General features: G+C 33.3%; 1 pseudogene; it reads left to right on the forward strand.

Annotated features, from left to right (window-relative positions):
* Positions 1 to 6,646: 6,646 nt before the first annotated feature.
* On the forward strand, positions 6,647 to 9,301 carry LOC144961360 (cilia- and flagella-associated protein 20-like; annotated as a pseudogene).
* Positions 9,302 to 10,089: the final 788 nt, after the last annotated feature.

The raw sequence follows: 10,089 nt of genomic DNA on the forward strand, positions 1-10,089 counted from the left end.
AATATTCTATTATTTGTTTTTATTATTAATTTTTATTTTTTTTTAAATTTATTTTTTATTGTTGGGTTTGTTTCATTTATTTTTTTTATTCTTTCTTCTGAATATTTATTAATTCTGGCACTGTATTCCAATCCACTATTCACAATGTATTGATATCTTACATGAATGCCCACCCTTTCTCTCATATATTATGTAAAGTTATGAATTACAGTACAGTTAAAAATTTGAATATTATTTTTATGCTCTCGAATTACTCAATTTCAATTTTGCCCCTCACAATAAGGGATTATTTTCCTTTTTTTTAAAGTTGTAATTTTTTAGATATTATTATTATTATTGTTATTATTATTATTATTATTAATTATTATTATTATTATTATTATTATTAGAAATGTTATTATTATTATTTTCATTATTATTATTATTATTATTATTATTAAAATTATTATTATTATTATTATTATTATATTATTATTTTAAATTAAATTTTTAAATATTATTATTATTATTATTATTATTATTATTATTATTATTTTTATTATTATTATTATTTTTATTTTTAAATTATTTTTAATTATCATTATTATTATTTTTAGTGCCAGCCAGAGAAATGACCCAGTTTTTACCATAAATTTGATCTAACAGATTCTACAGTTGAATACGCCCCATGAAATTTATTTATTGTTTGATTACTGTATGGGGAAAACGACTTTCAACATGGGTTAATTCGCTTTTCATCATTTTGACAAATCCAAATACGTACTTGTGTCCTCTGGAGGACTTTGAGATGGCTCAACTAGATACATGGATAGATCCCTTCCTATATTTTAAAGACAAACAATTTCTTGGTTTGGTAGTTTTTTCACTGTGATTTGACGTAACAAGATTATATCAATAATTTCATGTTATTCAATTTCTATTTGTGATTTAGTGATTGTTTACAGCTCTGAAATTGCTTATAACGTGCAATATTTTGATGTTTTTAAATGCCTCCTTTTTATTTGAAAATGACTCTTTATAAAATCTTCATTCTGATTTGCTTGTACAGTCCACTCCGGATAACGCAACGCCTTGGGAGATCACGAAAATTTGCGATTAACCGAAGTTGAAATTTATCCAAATGGACTGTATTTGCTTACTTATATGTGACCCACCGTCTCAAGGGGGTGTTATGTCAGATGAACTGGGTGGAGAAAACTGAGTTTATAGCCAGAAATTAAATAGGGGGAAAAAGCCTTAAAATTTTTATTTCAAAATCTGGATCACCCTGATATAGGCATACTCCATTGAGATGGCGGTTACATATTTGTTCATGCTTCTTTTTAAAGATTATTATTATATACTTATGATTGTATATCGATATAATTAATAAAATGATACAAATCATAAATTGGAAGTCACTTTGTTCATTTGTTGTTTTTTTTTAGTCAGCCGCAGCTAGGGCGATGTGACTTGCTCAAGGTCACATACGCAGCGGCGGGTTGGCGAACTCTGCACCTTTCAAGTACGAAGCAAAGACCGTACTGCTGAGCCACGCTGTTGTTCTTGGATTTTTTTCGTATCTCTGTTGAACTCGGCCCTTTTTGTTTTGCTTTTGTTTTTTGTTTTCTTTTGTTTGCCATAAAGTCGTCCTTCAGAGCCTTTAGCCCAGGGATCCGGAGTTTATCTCGTTTCTATAACGTAAATTGACATTAGGCAATTTCTTTGCTATCCTTTCTTAAGGACGCTAATCTATTGCAAAGTACTTTCCAATATATCTTACAGACCCAGCAACCCATTCAGTGGACAGCAGAGTCGGAAAGAAATTATTTTTCGCCTTCACCCGTGATCGATCTCTGACCCTTTTGTGTGAAGCGAGTGCTCTACCAACTGAGTTATCAGGACCCCCTTGCTTCAATATAAGGAGATCAAAATCTTTGACCAAATCTATTATCTTCATTTTTACAGGCGCTGAAATGAACCTAAAGGTGACAAGCGCCGTAAAACCTCGAAAAGCAAAGAAGCCTGAAAAAAATAAGACGGCAACTGGCATTTAGATTTAAAATTTTTTTCATTAAATTTCTGTGTTCCTCCAATGATAAATTATAACAGTCTAAATCCAGTTGCCTCTCTTATTCAATGCTTGTTTGTTTTTCGAGGTTAACGGCGCTTGAGACACTTTAGGTTCATTTCAGCTCAGCTCAGCTGCTGTACGGATCTGAAGAGTTTTATACATTGAATTTTCCTTTAAATTTCGGTTCCTCCAAAGGAAAATTCAATTGCAAACTCTACAATCCGAACAGCAGCCAGTAAAAAGTATGCAACCCAAACACTTTGTAAAAACAACAAGACATGGGCTCCATTGGATAGCCTAGGCCGATGTGCACGGATTTACATATATATGCTCTCTTTCGGCCTGGCCCATGTATAATAAATAATAATATTATAAACCCCTATAAACACACGAAAGCTTTGGAAGTCACCCTGGAACAGACAATGCGATTTAATTCCCCAGGCTTCGACAAAATAAAGGCCGAACAAAAAAAAACAAAAAACAATGAAGTAATTCAGCAGAGACATCGCTCCGTATAAAAAATTTAAAAAAAAAAATTTTTTTAAAATCCTCAACAAAAGAAAAGAGGAAAAATCTGATGTGTAAAAAGACAACTCTCCAAAGTATCGCATGGGACATGTTTTACACAGTTACCTTTCTTTAAAGGTTTTGGAATGCCCAACCCGTGATATTTTGTTGTTTCTTTTCTTTTCCCTTTCTTTCTTTTTTTTCTTTTTTTTTTTTGGGGGGGGGGGGGGGGGGGGGGGGGGGGGGGGGTGGGGGGGGGGGGGGGGGAACGCAGTTGAAATTTTGGGGGGGGGGGGGGGGTTCTTTTTAAAAAGTTTTTTTTGTTATATATTGTTATTCGTTTTTAAATTTTATTTATTTATTTATTTATTTATTCGTTTTTTTGTTTGCATTTTTTAAGATGATGGGAGAAGAAAGATTCGCATGCGTGCGACTCAGGGCTGATCAGAGCAAGTTGCCGTACAGCACTATCGAATAGTAATATGACAATAACATTCCATTTGAGAGCCCCCTTTTTTAATAATGTGCTTTAAAACGCCATACACTAATATTCATTCGCCAACGTCCTACATATAAGCAGGGCTGACATCCAACTAATAATAATGATAATAATAATAATAATAATAATAAAATAATAATAATAATATAATAATAAAAATAATAATAATAATAATAATAATAATAATAATGATAATAATAATAATAATAATAATAATAATAATAATAATAATAATAATAAAAAATAATAATAATATATATAACAATAATAACAATAATAATATAAAAAAAATAATAATAATAAAAAATTATAATAAAAATAATAATAAATAATAATAATAAAAAATAATAATATAATAATAATAATAATAATAATAATAATTTTTTTGGTGGGGGGGGGGATATAAAAAGGGACGAAGTTGACGTCACTCAGCTCTTTGTTGTGTTTAGACAGCCTGTTAATGCTAATTATCACTTGATTATTATATCAAACAAAAAACGTTAAAGATTTCACATAGTTTTGTGTGACTAGTATGTTTAACCGTTAACCTGGCATGCAGATATTGTGAATATTTGCCTAAATGAGCAGCAGCAACAAAAGAGGAACGAAGTTGACACCACTCAGCTCTTTTCTATTATTTTAGACAGCCTTTTATGATTAATTATCACTTAAAATTTTTTATCATACAATAAACGTTCAAGTTTCACATAGTTTTTGTGTGGTATGTTTAATTTTTGCAGGCAGATGCTGTGAATAAACGCCAGCGGCATCATTGGAAGGAACGAAGTTCACGTCACTCAGCTCTTTGCTATTATGTTAAACGGCCTTTAAAAGATTACATAATTCTCATTAAAATATATCTGTTTTGTGTGTTTTAAGTGTTTAATTTTGGCTGACAGATTTGTGATTTTTTCACCTAAAGGCATACTACGTGAATGCTTTCCAAACGTCCGTATAGATGCAGTTCACAACATTGCCATCCGGGAAAAATAACGGACCAACACACAAAACTATGTGTAAACCTTAAACGTTTATATAGTCTGGTTACTACAGTGTTTAGTGAGAATAAAAAACAAAAACAAAGACCGGAGTGACGTCATCTTCGTTCTAAACTATAATGTTAAAGCGAATCGTCAAGGGACAGCCTGAAGTTGAAGAGCTTGTGAAAACGGATTCGATGTTAGACAGTGCGCATCAGACCGTGTCCATCACGTGTCTTTTCCTCAATTTTTTGTTGTTCAGTGTCTGTGCGTATATATATGATATGATACGCAATAATAAATAAAGGAAAATGTATGGAAGGAAACAAAGCCTTCGGTTTAACCTATAGAAGGAACGAAATAAATTAATCTTAACAACGCTACTACCACATCATCTCAATCATCTGTAGTGTTTCATTCATCCTGTTTGTTGAAAAGGGAAACCCAAACATCTTCTAATCTGTTTTTTCGTAATCAAATTGAAGCTTACATTCAATTTCACATTGTTGTTACTTGGTAGAAGTAAAGTCGTGCTAATAATTATAGGGATAATTTTTTTAAATGCTTAACAACTGACTTGTATCTACAATATAATACGGAAAATTTTGTTCGACGTGATTTCTCACTCTCTCTCTCTCTTCCTCTCTCCTCTCTCTCTCTCTCTTCTCCTTCCTCTCTCTCTCGTCTCCCCCACCTTTCTCTCTCTCTCTTTCCTTTCTTTCTCTTTTCTTTCTCTTTCTTTCTTTCTTTCTTTGGGGTGTATGTGGTCCTGTCTGTCTGTCTCTCTCTCTCTCTCTCTCTCTCCTTTTCTCTCTCTCTCTCTCCCCTCCTCTCTTCTTTTTCTTTCCTTTTTTCTTTTTTCTTTCTTTCTTTCTTCTTTCTTTCTTTCTTTCTTCTTTGTGTGTATGTGTGTCTGTCCCGTCTGTCTCTCTTTCCCTCTCTCTCTCTCTCTCTCCTCCTTCTCTCTCTCTCTCCTCATCTCTCTCTCTCTCTCCTCTCCCTCTCTTCACGTCTCTCTCTTTTTTCTATGTGTGTGTTTGTGTGTGTGTGTGGGGGGTGTCGTGTGCGTGTCTCTCTCTCTCTCTTCTCTCCCCTCTCTCTCCTCTATGTGTGGGGTGTGTGTGTGTGTGTGTGTGTTGTGTGTGTGGATTGCGGGAGGGGGGGGGGGGGGGTAAGCAGCGGCATTATCATAACGAATCAGTGAAACTGGGCTTACAAAAGATTGTTTTTATTATTCCAATAATAACTAAATCTTGGGATAAATACAACTGACTTCCAAAGAAAATCTAAATTTAACCGTCATTGCCAAGTAAAAAAGTTTTTGCTTTTATAGAGCGCAATATCCACTAATTTGTCAGAGCGCTATAAAAATGGTCCTTATCGAAAAGCAAACTCAATATGTTTGGACGAAACATGACGTCGTTAAGCGTTATTACATTGTTAAACCAGACAGAGTCAACGGTGTTAATAGTTCATGTAAATCTTTGACACATGAGTAAAGGGAGAGAAAGTGAGTAAAGGAGCCTTTTCCTAGGGTTAAGCAATGCGCCGTTCAGGAGCGGGACCGAACCCCGGACCTTCCGATATGAAGGCGAGTTCATACCACTCGATTTAAGTTAGAGCCTATTCCAAGGATTAAGCAATGCGCCGCGCAGAGCTGGAAACTCGAACCCAGGACATCCCGATAACAAATCGAGTGTCATACCACTCGATCAAGTTAGCAGGACTTGTTACCATTATACCACAGCGGCACAAAATAGAAATAAAAAGTTGCTCGTGCGCCCCCCCCCCCCCCCCCCCCGTGTTGCATTTTAAAAACGGTGTAGCTTCTTCTGTTTATTTAATTCATTGTTATCAAATCTTCATCTCCTTCAATGACGGGGGAAATAATATCAGCGGGGTATTTGTAATATATATTATTGTTACTAATAATTTATTATTATTATTATTATTATATTACTTTCAATCAAGTCTTCGTTGATTTATGAGATATAGATACTGTGAGCATTTAAATATCAGTATACAAATAGTGGCCTGAATGATTCCTGACCACTGACCGAGTAAATTTCTGACTGTATTTGTATACAAAGTAAACCCACGAGCCCCACCCCCCTCCCACGGCGGTGAATTTGCACTTGTTGGTGACCACGCGACAATGCAACCGCGGTAACCACCGAGGCCTGTTACTTTTTATACACTAAGGAGACGCTTGTTGCGAAGGAAGTGAACGGAAGTAACGATATACTACAGTGCACTGCGCATTAAATCCACGTAGTTTCCATAAGATATGGCATGTTTGAAACTAATTTTTTTAATTAACTCAAATTATAGTTAAAACCAAACTTTATTTACAAATATATGTTTGAAAAATAGACTAGTTTATTATTAAATTATCTATATAGTTAAACCTATAAATAAATTCCCGTAGCAACGTAATATCCATACGCATGATGAAAATAGTCCCAAACTACACGAGATCTTCATTTCCTCATCAGTTTGATTCTCACTTGACCTACTGTTTCATCGTGTGAAGGGCTGTGTTGGACGTTTGGTGGTGTTTGTTTTTTAACCTGTGGGGTTGAACATCATAATTTATAAATTCCCAAAATGTTAAGAATACGTTCAAAGTGGATTCTTGTCAATACTGACAGAATTGGAGCAAACCGTTACAGATATGGGCCAAAAAGGTAAGAAACACAACTTGAAAGTTTTTTACGTTGGGGAGCAATGAACAGACATTTTTTAGCGTGCGTAGCAACCACAGTGTGAATGGAGACTTCATTATTTACATTAAAGATTCATCATTATAAATCTTCGAAATGAAGTCTAAAAACATGCATTGGTATAATGCAAATATTTTTGGGCAACCTGAATTATTTATGCCACTTATGACTTCAATCAAAATCATATTTACGCCGGCTTCAATCAACACTTTCACTTAAGTCTTAGAACTTCGGTCCAAACTGCTGCATTCATCATTCATTTACTTTAAAATGTATCTTTAAATAAACCCTCAAACACAAACATAAGCTATGACTTGCAAATTAATTGGATGCAATGCATCTATGTCTTTACTGTTCTGCGTAGACTTTCAAACTCCTTTGTTTCTTGGCAGTTGTCATTCTCAATTTGTTCAGTTTGTCTCTTAGTAACAACACTTTGGACCCTTTTATTTCCATTGAAAGGTTTTTTATGACCTTAATAACATGTTAACTTGAAAAAACCCCACATTTTCATAATCTATAGACTGTTTTAGACTAAATTGTGAAAATTAATGGCTTGTTGCCAAGGCATCTTGTAGCAGATGTTTCAAAGGAAATTAAAATGGCCGCCATTTTGGGTTTGGCGATTTCCAGTTGCTACCCAAGGAGGATTTGTAAACATTGGCAACCACAAATATTCCATCGCGTTTAACGCGAAGTGCAATTTTAGTCTTTAATTTGCCGTATTTTGCATCAAAAACGTGGAAATTTTAGTTATCAGCATTGTTGATAACTTAAATTAAGGTACGATTTTTATTCGTATAGATTGTAATGCTTCAATAGCGACAACATCATGGTTCTTCATAACTACATTGTGATGTAATGTCCATTTCCACATTTGCAGGCAAAAATTTCCTCAATGACAAGCAAGTTGTTTTAAAACCAAAGCTGATTAAATAATTTCATACCAAAAAAATATATCGAGATTTTGATTGACCTATTAGTGATTGATCAAAATCTGATAGAAAATAGAAGAATTAGAATGTTTCTATTTGTCCCAATGTTCATTTTTAAAAAAATGATTGTAATGGATAAGAATTTTTTCTATTTAAAAGTTCCCTGCATTTTTTTTATTATTTTTTTTTAAATTCTTTTTCAGGTCAGAAATGGTCACATCAAACGTATCACAGATAATGACATCCCCGTCCTTTGGGGTTAGAAATTGTGGTACAAATGTCAGGTGTGTATAATCTCTTGTTTTTATTTCAATGAAATGCAATTTTTTTCAACAAGTTTTGTTTTTAATGGGATACATGACATGCTGTGAAGACAAAAAGAAAAGTTACGAAGAACAAAACAAACAAAAAAACTAATAAATATTCCATCAAGACTGTTCTACAATCTTTATCAAGATGATATGTATGTTTAAAGATCAAATAAACTTAATTCAAGTTTTGTTCAAAAATAAATGAATATCAAACAAATTTTATTCCATTTTCATTCATGTTGGTTGTGAATAAGTTATTGAAAAATAATCATCGCTGAATTTTTGATCACTTAGTGCAATGTGCATACAATACCCATTTATATAAAATTTCGGGTTTTTAATTTGGGGATGATTAGGTGATTGTTTTTTTCACCAAAATGATTCAAAGCACTGCTGAGTTAGATAAACTTAAACAAGGCATCACACTTGATTTTGTTTTTTACTTTGTATTTGACATTTTGATGTCTTGATAATGTGTGAATCCTATTCTTGCTCGGGCTTGAGTTAATAAGTTGCTAAAATTATCTCTTTGACAGCACAACATTCATCACTGTCCTGCAGACCCAAACAAGACCCTTGGTATCAAACTGCCATTTTTTAGTTATGATCATCAAAAACTTGAAAAAATATTTCACCTTTGAAGTACAGGTAGGTTTTCATTAAAGATACTTTTGTTTGGCACCAAAACCATATATAAAAATTTTTTTTAAAAGTTTCTCTCATCATGACAGATGTTGTAAAATGAAACTTTGCATAATTTAACACAATTTTTAATGACTTGACATATTTTCTACTACTTCTATTAGTAAATGAATCTGATTTTATTGACTCGACAAACAAACATCGTGGTTCATTTTTACTGTTTATCATTTTAATTGAGGTGGCAGCAATCAAATAAAAGATTTCTTCTGTACTTTTCTTTTCTTTTTTTTAATTTTGAAAAGATTTTTCATATCTCTTGAATTTTATTCATTTATTTCCTTGTCGAAAAAAGATAGTTTGCTCAGCATTTACACTCACCGCACTTCCCTGCTGATATCAATGAAATTTTTTCTGCATTTTTGACATATATAATTTTGCTTTATCATTGTCATTGTTCCGAAGGTGTTAGACGACAAAGATGTAAGGAGGAGATTCAGGGCCACAACTACCAGAGTACAAACAAGATGAAGCCTTTCATTTGCACCATCCAATGAGACTTGACGATGGATGGAATCAAATTCATTTTCAACATGTCTGACTTTACACCAGGCATACGGTAAACCCAACTACATTGAAACCCTCAGAGTACAGGTAACCTTGACCCTTCTGTTTAATTTATATTTTTTTTTAGAGAATGCCCATTGCACCAATCTGGGTTATGTCAGAGTGAGCTGGAAGAATAAAAAGAGTTTGAAATTAAAATGGTTGAAAGAAGAAATCTAAATTTGTTTTAAGTTTCTGAACTGGAATTCACTTCCCAAACAGAGGCCTTTTTTCAGTCCCCAGATTTTATAAAGTGGACCTTTAATTTGAGTTTAAAGGATCAGGTCCTTTCGACATAATACCATTAGAGATGATATGTTACAAATTTTATTAAGCCATCTTTTCACATTTTGCATGTGTCCCTTATGGGGGAAGCATTTCCTACCAGTTGTGTCCAACACAATGAAAAACTGTAATGACGAAAGCCATATTGAACAACATTTAACGGGGCTTGATGTTTTTCAATGAACGAAACTCATTTTAACGCAACTACTAGAAAACGGTAAGCCTCAATACTTGGATACAATCCCCATTGTATGAGTTGGTAAAATTATTGCTCCAGGGGACCTGAACCACATACCAAATGCATTCCCCTCAATACAGCCTGTCCTGTTGATACGTCAAAATGTGTTTAGTGAGTGACTGCATTTAGTTTCCTATAAATTAAAACAAGTTTAAAGTATCACTTTTAAAGCTCGAGGGATTATAATTATAGTTATAGTCATACATTTGCTATCAATGTTGCCTGAGATAAAGTCCACTCAAAAACTATCTTGAAAATTTGACTTTTTCAAAATTGTTGAAAAAGAAAAAAATAAAATGAGTTTTTTTTTGGC

This window comes from Berghia stephanieae, unplaced genomic scaffold (genome assembly GCF_034508935.2).
Source record: "Berghia stephanieae isolate SIO BIC M18660-M18661 unplaced genomic scaffold, UCSD_Bste_1.3 scaffold2257, whole genome shotgun sequence".
Taxonomy (NCBI): Eukaryota; Metazoa; Mollusca; class Gastropoda; order Nudibranchia; family Aeolidiidae; genus Berghia; species Berghia stephanieae.